The 12,324-nt window shown below is 38.2% G+C and overlaps 1 protein-coding gene across 3 annotated transcripts in view; it reads right to left on the bottom strand.

Annotated features, from left to right (window-relative positions):
* Nucleotides 1-12,324, bottom strand: part of NDFIP2 (Nedd4 family interacting protein 2) — a 65,805-nt gene that overhangs the window by 43,741 nt on the left and 9,740 nt on the right. The gene's annotated exons all lie outside the window — the stretch shown is intronic.

Raw genomic sequence — 12,324 nt, 5'->3', positions numbered from 1 at the left:
AGCCAATGCTAGATCAAGAGGCTTTCTCGAAATTCACACTGTCTCTACAGCCTGCCAGACTTTCTCTCATCCTGTTCTTAGTATTTACAAGGGTCTAAATCATTCCCCAATGAGTAAAACTTACAAGCCAGCCCCCTACCTCCAATATCATCTCCTCTACCTTTATTCCTACTATAATACAAGACAGCTAAACCAACTTAACACTTCAGCTATGAAACAGGAAGCAATAATATGCAAAGTTGAATGGTCTAATAACTCCATCAGTTCTCTACTTCTCTGACCTGAGAGTCATCTAGAACTGCTTCTACTAGAAACTATTAGATTTCTACCTCTTAATTCCTGGTCACAACCTCCTGGCCTTTTTTACTCCCTTACTTCCACTTAGTCTATTCCTTGGGCCTTCCATTTGCTGCCACCTGGTTTACTTTCCATCCTACGTAGCCTGGACTATAAAGTGAAAAACCTGCATGACACTCACCCTCAATTTCCTAGTTCCCATATCCTCTGCCACAGCTACCCCACCAACACCCAATTTGGGGTGAGTCTGTCTACTATCTCCTGGTAGAAGGAGAGAAGCAAATCCCGTAACTGTATAGACGGGCGCCAAGTACAAATTTAGTTTCCAATTCCAGCAGGGCCATCAGAACTAGTCATCACCATGGCAGGCGTTTCAGCTCCGCCACTCTTCTAGCCCCCGCTTCCAACCATGGAACTCTCAGTCCAAATCTTTGCCTCCTACTTCTCAGAGGAAAACAGGATTTCAAGCAAAAACTCCTTCAGTTTCTCTCCCCTGAAGCTCTAAATTTAGCGTACGGCTTCCATTTATATTCTTTACTCCTAAATGCCAAATAACTGTACAGAGAAGATCCTGCCTCCCAAAGGATTGTTTGTTTGTTTTTTCTTTATGATATGTCTCTCCTTTCTTTTCTCCACTAACTTCTTTCTCTCTGCCCACATGTATATTTTATTCACACCATACTTAGAAAAAACCTGCCCACAGCTAAAATTTAAATTTTTATCTTGTGCTTTTTGAACTATTTCCATCTCATCTCGTCCTTCTTTTCCTTCAATAACAAACATCCTAGAAGAAGAAAAAAAAAAATCTGTGCACTTCTAATTCCCATTTCCTACCCAATCCATTACCATCTGGCTTTCACTCAAACAGCTCTTACTAAGAACAATGACCTTCTTTCTAATTGTTAGATCCAAGAACCTACTCATCCTATCAAAAATCTTGAATACAGTCGTCCCTGGATATCCTGGTATTTATTCCAGGACCCTCCACTCCCACTCTGCAGATACTGAAGGCCCACAGGTGCTTAGATCCCTATATAAAATGGCATAGTACAGTCTGTCCTCCATATCCGCAGATTTCAGAACCCAAGAATACGGAGGGTATGGTGTACATTCAACACAGTTGAGTGTAGTTCTAATTGGTTTTTCTTTAGCTGCCAGCGAAGTAGTTCCTCTGGTTTTCCTCCTACCTTTTTTTTTTTAAGATTTATTTTATTATTTATTTATTTAATTTATTTTGGGCTGCGTCAGGTTGTACTTGCGGCACACGGGATCTTCGTTGCAAAACGCGGGCTTCTCTCTAGTTGTGGCGTGAGGGTTTTCTCTCTCTAGTTGTGGCGTGTGGGCTCCAGAGCACGTGGGCTCTGTAGTTTGTGGCACGCAGGCTCTCTAGTTGAGGCACGCAAGCTCAGTAGTTGTGGCGCGTGGGCTTAGTTGTCCCGCGGCATGGGGGATCTTAGTTCCCTGACCAGGAATCAAAACCGCGTCCCCTACATTGTAAGAAGGATTCTTTACCACTGGACCACCAAGGAAGTCCCTGGTTTTCCTCCTACCTTTGACTATTCATTGTTTCTTTTGTAGGGGTCCTTACTTTCCTCTGCCAACTTTAAAGAGTCTTAGCAAAAACTGAATCCAGAGCTGTGGATACTGCCTCTTACACAGAGAGTACACTGAAGCTCCAGTCTACGTCATTAATTAGTTTGATTTAGTTTCATTTGCAAAGGCATAAGACAACTAATCCCATGTAATACTGTTAAAGTTACTATCACAAGCATTCATTTGTCGTTTAAAAAATTACTATAGTGTACTGTCTAGTTTGATTTCACATTCTTTAAGATAATCAAGTAGTTGCTAAATGAATAGAAGATAGTTTGATGCCAAAAAATCTAAATTTGAGTTCTAGATATACCACCTCCTGTATAACTCTGACTGAGTCTTCGAGCCTCATCTTCTTTCAGCAATTCATTCATTTTCAGTCAGTCAGCCAGTTATCAGTCGCTCAACCAATGGTTACTAAATGCCTAATACAGCATGGGTGCAGGAAATAGGTGCAAATCCCAACCCATCAGTCCCTAGAACTTCTAAATTGTAACAACTAGGAGTTCTGAGGCAAGGGCATAATACAGTATGACTAGAGTGGCAACAGGGGGAATAAAGAAAATTAAAGTTTGCATACTGTATCACAGGTAAACCAGGGAGCCAACACCAGCAAGGACCAGGCCTGAAATACGAACCTTCTTCAGAGTTAGTTTTGTTCTTTCCTCAGCAAACACAGAGAAGCTAAGAACGGAATCCTCAAGCAAAACTAAATACAGTAAAATCAATTACCAAGACATGCTGTTGTTGATTAGTCACCCAGGAAGCACAGAAAATGCCAAGATGCCATTGGCAGCAATAGTTAGAGGGTTCATCCATCAAAGTGTTACATGCCAAAGCAAAGCCTCAAAAACTGGCTGATAAAAGTAAATACATAATCTGAATAATTTCATAATATCAAAAGCTAAATACACATACAAATACACACACACTCTCTCTCTCAAAAAGTTGACATTTATGTGTCCCTAAACTGATTTCTTTATTTCTGTATACTTATTCTCATGTTACAATGATCACTATAATGCCATATTTCTAAAGGTATTTATCAATAAAAAAAAGAAAAAAAACACTGTTACACCAAGATTTTCCACAACACTTGACATGACTTTTTCTAGTAAAAATTTACACACATGTGAATTCATTACTGCATGGATTTGCACTAGGAGCAAAGATGCACAAGACAAAAGTATGTTATAACTTGTGCCTTTGAAGAAACCAGAGCGAAAATACTATCCAGAGAGAAACTGCATAGGTGGTTCTTTATGGTACTCAAATTCCAACTGTCAGCAAACCCATCTCAGCACACATAATAAAACGAATTTACCAAATAGTTTTGGAGGGGTAGAAACTCTGGTAAACTAAGTTTTTAACTTTATCTTTTGAAAGACTGGATTCTCCTTTAAAGAGAAGCCTTAAATGTTTTAGCATACTAAAACACTGATAAATGTTAGTATGCTTAATGTTTTAGCATGCTAAACATTGATAAAAGAGGACTTAAAAATATTTCATTACATACTACAGTAATTTTTGCTTTTAATTAATAAGTCAATGAAAAGCACTACGTAGGAATATATCATGTACCAATAAGCAAACTAACAAAATACTGGCACGAACAGTTCTGAGACTATCCTCAACCACCTACGTTGGACTAAGGATATGAAGCATACTGGTTAAGTACAAAGGCTTCGGAATCAACTTTTTAAGACTCAAATCTAGACTCCAGCACTTACCAACTCTGTGACCTGCTTGGACCTCATTTTTACCATCTACAAAACGGAATCTATTTTCTTACAGGGCTTTCAGAAGGATTACAAAAAATAACACCTGTAAATACTTAGAATAATGCCTGACATAGTAAAGGCCCAATAAATGTTACTTTAAAAAAACAAAACAAAGACACTTTATGTATAGCATCTACTCTAGTTCCTACAACAATCCTCTGAGGTGAGTATGGCGGAACAAACTTTAAATAACTGAACTGACACACCTAGTTAGGGGCAAAGACAGGATTCAATTTCAGATTTTACTGTCTCTAAATTCAGACTCTTTCTATGTCAAGATGCCTCCAAAAAAAATTCACAGGTAGTAATCTACCCTTCCACAGGATTACCCTTATGAGTATTTCTGATGCTGATTCAAGTACACACACACACATACACTACACACACCTTTGAATTCACCCATCTACTTCTCTTTAATGCCACTAATTATCTAATTATCTAATCCAAGCCACCATTATTGCTTACCTAACTACTGCCATAGCTTCCTAACTAAATGGCAGACCCTGACATTTGGGAGGTCCCCAATGAAAAGGCTGGCTCACCAAGAAGTGACACAAGCCTTGATTAACAAGTCAAAAACACACAAACACAGCTTATAGAATATAAATAAGCAAAGAAAGAACACCCAAATTTAAAGAAAACCTCCAACATGAAAGATAAACAAAACAAAAATATTAGAAGGAAAGTTAATACAGGGAGTAGAAAAACAAAAACCTCAAAAATCTTTAGTTGGCTCAAGTTTCAGCATGGCAGTATAAGCCCCCAACAGTCCAACCCTCCCACTGACAGCCACTATAACCTTGAACAAAATATGAAAAACAACTATCTGAGCATTCTGAACATTAAGGAAAATAGGGATTTGGAGGGAAATTAAACCTTGGAGAAGCAACCTGCACAAAGAGTTTTCCCTTTTTGTTCTTTTTGCAGCTTTGCTGCAAGGCAGAACCATAGTTGTGGAGAGGAACCTTGTCTTGGGCTACTAAAACCTCAGTAGAACCCTTGCTATTTCTAGCCGGAGGAAGCATGCAACAAATGGAGCCCAGGCAGGCCAGAAAGTGAGGGGAAATCACTACCCCTTGAACCATGCATGTGTAGGACTGAACTAAAACAGATGAGTAAAGGCCTAAGGAATTAAGCTTAGATCTGAACCACTGCACACAGAATGGGAGACAGTATTTACATTTTCCAGAGTACCATAGCAAAACACTCTGAAGATCCAGTATAAATCCAAAATTACCAGAAATACAAAATACTAGGAAATATAAATCACTCCACAGGGAAAAGGCAATCAAGAGATGCCAGTTCTAGGATGATTCAGATTACTGTTACCATACAAAGATTTTAAAGCTGCTATTACAACTATGTTCTGGGAAGTAAAGCAATATTACCTTGAAATCAATGAAATGGCAGGGAATCTCAGCAGGTAAATAGAAAACAAAAAATTGAACCAAATAAAAACTTTAGACTGGAAAAATAAAATACATGAAATAAAAAATTCACTGGGTGGGATCCACAGCACAATGAAGATAGAGGAAAGAGATAGTGAATTTAAATTGACAGAATTTATCCATTCTAAAGAAGAGAAAAGAAAAAGGATTGAAAAAATAAATAAGCTAACAAACAAACAGAGCCACAGGGACTCTAAACCTTTAAAAGGTCTAGAAAACATGTCATTTGAGACTCAAAGGAAATAACAGACTGCAGCAGGAAAAAAAAAAAAAAAACGGAAGAAATAATGTCCATAACTCTTCAAAGTAGTGAAAGGAGTAAATTTACAAATTCAACCTCAGTGAGGCTAAAACAGAACAAATTCAAAGAAAACTACACCTAGACACATCATAATAATAGAACTTCTAAAAATCAAGATAAAGAAAAGTTATTGGAACAGCCTGAAAAACCAATATATTACATACAGAGAAACAATGATTCAAATAACTACAGATTCCTCATCAGAAATCATGGTCATCATAAGAAAATGGAACAAAACCTTAGAGGGCTGAAAGAAAAAAAAACTCGGCCAAGAATTCTACACCCAAAATATGTATCTATAGGGGAGATCCCTGGTGGCCTAATGGTTAGGATTCCACGCTTTCACTGCCGCGGCCTGGGTTCAATCCCTGGTAGGGGAACTGAGATCCCAAAGCTACGGAGCACAGTACTGCCCCACAAAACAAAAAATCTAATACTTCAGGAATGAAGGTAAAATAGACATTTCGAATAAAAGAAAGAAAATTGATTAGAGTTGATCTGCATTTTAAGGAATGATAAAGGAAGTTCTTTAGACTGAAAAAAAATTGATAGTAAAGAAAAACTTGTTTCTTCAGGAATGAAGAGAGAGCATAGGGAATGGTAAAAGTCTAAGTACATATAAAAGATTCTTTTTTCCTCATAAGTTTTATAAAATATGTGTTACAGGCTTCCCTGGTGGTTGAGAATCTGCAGTGGTTGAGAATCTGCCTGCTAATGCAGGGAACACGGGTTCGAGTCATGGTCTGGGAAGATCCCACATGCCGCGGAGCAACTAGGCCCGTGAGCCACAACTACTGAGCCTGCGCGTCTGGAGCCTGTGCTCCACAACAAGAGAGGCCACGACAGTGAGAGGCCCACGCACCACGATGAAGAGTGGCCCCTGCTTGCCACAACTAGAGAAAGCCCTCGCACAGAAGCGAAGACCCAACACAGCCAAAAATAAAAATAAATAAATTAAAAGAAGGCTCAACGTTTAAAAGAAAAAAAATGTGTTACTATTTAAAACAAAAATGATAATGTTTGTTGGGGATTTCAGTGAATGTACAGGTAATACATATGACAACTATAGCGTCAAGTTTGGCAGGGGGAAGGGAGTACACAGTATACAGTCACAAAGTTCTACTTTTTACATGAAGTCATATGACATTAATGTTAAACATATATGTGTATATATATATATATATATATATACACACCTAACTTTTCACTGGTTATTATAATCTTAGAGCAAGCACAAAAATAATAATATTAACATTAATAATTGATAAATAATAATATTATTAATATTAATTAATAATAATAATATAAAGAGGAATAGCTTAAAAAAGCAATAGAAATTTTGAAAAGGAAACTAAAACAATTATTTTGATCAAATGATCCAAAAGGCAGCAGAAAAGGATGAAAAGAGGAAAAAAAAAAGGGGACAAACAGAAGGCAAATAATACAACAGTAGAAGTAAACCAACCATACCAATAACTACACTAAATACAAACACTCCAGTTAAAAGGCAGAAGCTGTCAGAGTGAATAAAAAAGCAAAATCCAACTATATGCCACCAACAAAAGGCACACATTAAGGACTCAGGTTGAAAGTAAACAGAAAAAGATATGCCATGAAAAAAATAAGAGAAATAAAAAAAAATAAGACAGGAATGGCTATATTAATATCAAATAAAACAAACTTGAAGACAAAGAGCACTGCCAGAGATAAAGGGGGCATTTCACAACAATCTCAGAACATAGGAAGCAAGAAATTGAGACAATTAAAGGGAGATAGACAACTCCATAACCACAACAGATTTTAACACCCCCTTGCTTATCGACTAGTAGAACAACACAAAAACAAAAATCAGCAAGGAATTCCCTGGCAGTCCAGTGGTTAGGACTCAGCACTGTCACTGGCGGGCCCTGGGTTCAATCTCTGGTCAGGGAACTAAGATCCTGCAAGCCGTGTGATGTGGCCAAAAACAACAACAAAAACAAACAAACAAAAACAAAAATCAGTAAAGACACAAGATCAGATCAATACTATGAACCAACTTGATATGACATTTATACAACACTATATCCAACAACTCAAGAATATACATTCTTCTCAAGTACACATAATACATCACCAAGATAATATACTGGTCCATAAAACAAGTCTCAATAAATTTAAAAGGAATGAGACCATACTGAGTGCGGTCTCTTACCACAAAAAAATTAAATTAGAAATTTTTTAAAAGATATACAAGAAAATCCCAAATAAATGGAAATCAAATGGAATTCAAGAAATAGCCGATCCAACATAGTAAAGTGATGAAGGGAAGTCTCAGTATGACAGCTGCGTACTAGGCCTAGAGAACAAATACTACAGATAGAAACAGGAGGATGGAGGGCTCTAGGAAGAATGTCTTCAAAGAACAAAATAAAGGAACTAATACTTATCCAGTGCATGTGACCATGCAAAAAAAAAAACGTAGCTGGAAAGCAAATTCTGAAAAATGACCAGAGGATCTGCAAAGAATTAACAACAGATACATAAGGGGGGTGGGGGAGGGATAAATTAGGAGTTTGGGATTAACATACACACACTACTATATGTAAAATACGTAAACAACAAGGACCTACTGTATAGCACACGGAACTATACTCAATATCCTGATATATATATCAATATATATTTGCTATACACTTGAAACTAGCATAACATGGTAAATGAACTATGCCTCAATAAAAATTTAAAAATTTTAAATCAATAAAGAAATAAAAGTCATAAAATGTGAACACTAATTATCAATTTAACCAAATATTAGGAGCTTTTCATACACTTAATCCTCACAATAATTCTATGAGGGAAGTACCTATACTATCCTTACTTTATAGATGAGGAAGCTATGGCAGACAGAGGTTAAATAATCAGCCCAAGGTTACAGTGCTTGTAAGTGAGAAGCCAAGATTGGAAACTACCAGGCTCATCCTATACCATCCGTACTCCTCATGTCTGGCATCGCCGTCAATTAAAGAAAGTTAACTATAATGAAAGTTCTGTTTCCCAGGACCTTTTAACTCAGCTGACATGTTTACAAGTAATAGAATAAAATTTGTCCTCCAAGCTTTGCTGCATAACCTTAAGCAGAACCTCCCTCAGGCAGCCTTCTGTAAAATGAGACGGTTGAAGAAAATGATCACTAACTACTTCCACAATATCTGGAAACAATTTATTTTCCTTTTTCCATAAGTAAGCCAAATAACCTACCCATGGTTAATTATCTGGCAAATGCAAGTCACCAGTCAGATGAGGAATTATGTAAAACTACCAGAATTCATCTAAACAGGTTTCTCGGTACTATTCTAAAAGCAAAGTACATACCCTAATTATGGATATTCAGAATATCAACACTGTATGGGCTGGGCAACATACTGTTACTTTTACATAAGAGAACTCTGGAAAACTGTTCACTTTATAAATATATCAGTAACCTCATGGATACACTTGAAATCATTCAGAAACGCATTCATTTATTTCTTCAGTAAGTATTTACAAGGCACTATATAATGGGCCCAGAACTACACTGTATACTATTATAAACAAGATAGACCTAAGCCCTACTTCCCACTGAGCCTACAAAACACATACCATGGAATAAGGACTATGATAGGGATAAGCGCACAGTGTTAAAAGAATACACTGAACTTGGTAAAAAAAAAAGGGAGGAAATGGAGACGGTGAGGGAAGGTTTTCTGGAGAAAAGAACATCTGAACAGATTTGAATAAAGAATAGAAATTCATCCCGGAGGAAGCAGAACGAAAAGAAAAAAGGGCAATCACATGTTCAAAAGCCAGAAGAGCCCGAAGGCAGGGGAGATCATGGTCGGGAGTGGTGCCTGGAGAGGAGCAGGGCAAGAGAACAAAAGTATTACAGTTTACAGTTCAAGACACGGCACGCGTGCAGGGCAGTAACAAAGTAAGCAAGGTGAGGTTAGCGGAGGCTCATGTTGTTCTCTAAGGTTACAAACAAAAACTTAAAAGGGTCTCAAGGGTTATTTCCAGTGTTAATCCTTCCCCTTGTGGGGAAATCACACAAAAAGTCATGCTGATATAAATGAATGCCCTACCCAAACGAGAACAAATGTTCTCTAAAAACTATTGGATTTCTTCAGTCTAACATCCAACAGGCTACAAGTCCTACGAGCCTCAAAATTAGTAAAGAAGTAAAACTATCCAGTTTATTTCCTTATTCTCAAAGCCTCTGCCAAATAGCACAATTTCTTTACATAATGTAAAGGGTAAGTCTGGAGAAACATCATAGACAAACTAAACCACAGCACATTTCTAAACTTTTAAAATACTAAATCGCTGATATTCAAATCTTAAAAGTCAAAACCTTGAAATAATCTGATAGTAAATCTTAGACTACTTGCAGTATTTCCCAACTTGCACTTGGCATGTCTTTAACAAGAATTTTACCTACACCTTAATTCCAGCTAAATGATCAAACTTTTGGAAGAAACCATAACAACAACATGGCATGAAAACATAGAGGATGATTTATATAACCAAATGGTAGATAGGCTAGCCTTAATCACAAGGATCTTTTGAGTAAATTTACATTTAATAAGGTCAGCAGAATGTATTCCATAATTATTTAAATTTAAGTCAGGCCTACACATGTAGAATATGTATAAAATTCTAAAATAATATATTATTAATACACATATAATCAGACAGTGTTTTAGCATGTAGGTGTGACATTAAGGAAAGAATAAAAAGAAAATAGTCTCTTAGTAGTCAATATAAAGCAGATGAGAAAAATCAAAGCAGTACCCACAACTCCACAGTCAATGAAGGTACTAAGCAGGACCACTGCACGTGGCTTCATGGGTTCCTTACTGAACAACCCTATGGGGCCAATCATATATCACAAACAACCTGAGAGAGCCCAAGTCTCAGTAGCAAAAAAAAAAGAATTCTTATAAAAATAAGTGTGTGTGTGTGTGTGTGTGTGTGTGTGTGTGTGTGGAGAGAGAGAGAGAGGGAGAAGGGGAGAAGGAAGGAGGAGAGAGACACAGACACTAAGCAACATACTGTTAAGCTGTAAGGTAATGCAAAACATGCACACACACATACACACACACACACACACACACACACACACACACAATCTGAGAGAGCCCAAGTCTCAGTAGCAAAAAAAAAAAAAAAAGAATTCTTATAAAAATAAGAGAATAAAATAACATAAGCAAGGTTTTGAGTCTATGGAATTGCTCTTGAGCTAGCACCACTCATTCAGTCATTCTTATCAAATACTTCCTAAGTGCCTACCATACGCCAGATAATGGAACATACAGCAGTGAACAAAACATACCTGTCCTCATGAAGCTAACGCTCAGGGGAAAGAAGGAGGTAGGAATTAAACACGTAAAAGGTTTGAAATTATCAGGTCGTGATAAGTACTATGGGAAAAATGAAGCAGGAAATGGGGCTAGGGAGTACTGTGAAGGGGGTATTGTGATTTTAAATGGCCTCAATGAGGTGACAACTCCAACAGAATGAAGATTCCATCAGACATGAGAAACTTGTCTTTGCTGTTCTCATAGGAAATTTTATACTCTAACTGGGATCTCCACACCAATTCTAGTGATAGACCAAGTGCCTGCCTGATTACCAGGTACAAAAAGTAAGTGATGCAAAACAACCTTTACCACGTTCCTAAGGGTTTATTTCAAGACTCAGTGAAATAAAAATTTGTCAGAAGCATCCTGCAACAGGCCCAAACTTAAGGTCTTTATGAGGTGCATTCCTCTTTCATCTACACCAGGGGTGGGCAAATTACAGCTAGCAGGCCAAATCCAGCCCACCATCTGTTTCTGTAAGTGAAGTTTTATTAGAACACAGCCATGTTAACTTGTATACATATTAAGTATGGATACTTTTGCACGAAAGCAGCAGATCTGGCACACAGCTGTGACACAGACCACATGACCTGGAAAGCCTAAAATATTTACTATCTGCTCCTTTACCGGAAAGTTTGCTGACCCCTGGTTCTAGATCATCACCACCACCACTACCATCGTCATAGTGAGATTCCTTTCAGGGCCCTCTTCACGAACACATGGCCAGTGCAGTCACGTGGAACCTTGCCTCAGGAGGGCCTCATGCTTGGGGTTTAATGCTCTATGGTCACCTTTCAATTCTTAATAATTTTATCTTTGAATCCAAGTTTTTTAAGTGAACTCCAATGGGACAAAAAAGCATGTGCCAGGGACCTGGTGCCTCGGCTCACAGGCAGTCTGCCTCCCCAGGAAAGATTCTCAGGCAGCTAAACGCCCTGGCTCAGCTCAACTCACCACCTCATGACTAGGAGTACGGCAAGGTGGTAGCTATGCCCATCCCAGGCTGGCGTCACCGTGATACATTCCCAAGCAAAGCAGTATCTAGCAAGTCCTGGCATGGAGGCTGCAATCCCTTGGGGGTGCTGTGGGCTAAGACAGCAGGCCTCTCGGAAGTGGAAACTAGCTTTCCTACCCAAGGCCGGGACCCCACGTTTTCATCTGGCAATGCACCGGACTTGACTGCTTTCACGAAACAAAAATTACAAACGAGAGTTCCATTCTTCTATCAAATCTATCATAAAATTGATTTCTTTGTTTTGTCCCATTCCACTGAGCCATCCCCCTTCACCTTGCTCTAGGCACACAGCTCTCTTCTTATTTCTTAAACCAACAAGCTCATTTGCACCACAGGCCCTTATCACACCTGAAATACTCATCAGCTAGAACATTTCAATCAAGTCTTGGCCCGAGTGTCACACCTGCAGAGTGGACAGTTTCCTAATAATCCTGATTCCAATCCACTGAGGAGTCAAACCCACTGGTGAGGCATACCATCTCCAAAGATGCCACCATCAATTTTTTGCCTC

Source organism: Tursiops truncatus, chromosome 18 (genome assembly GCF_011762595.2).
Source record: "Tursiops truncatus isolate mTurTru1 chromosome 18, mTurTru1.mat.Y, whole genome shotgun sequence".
Classification (NCBI taxonomy): domain Eukaryota; kingdom Metazoa; phylum Chordata; class Mammalia; order Artiodactyla; family Delphinidae; genus Tursiops; species Tursiops truncatus.
Note: the sequence above shows the minus strand (reverse complement) of the source record. Positions and strands in the feature narration are given on the sequence as shown.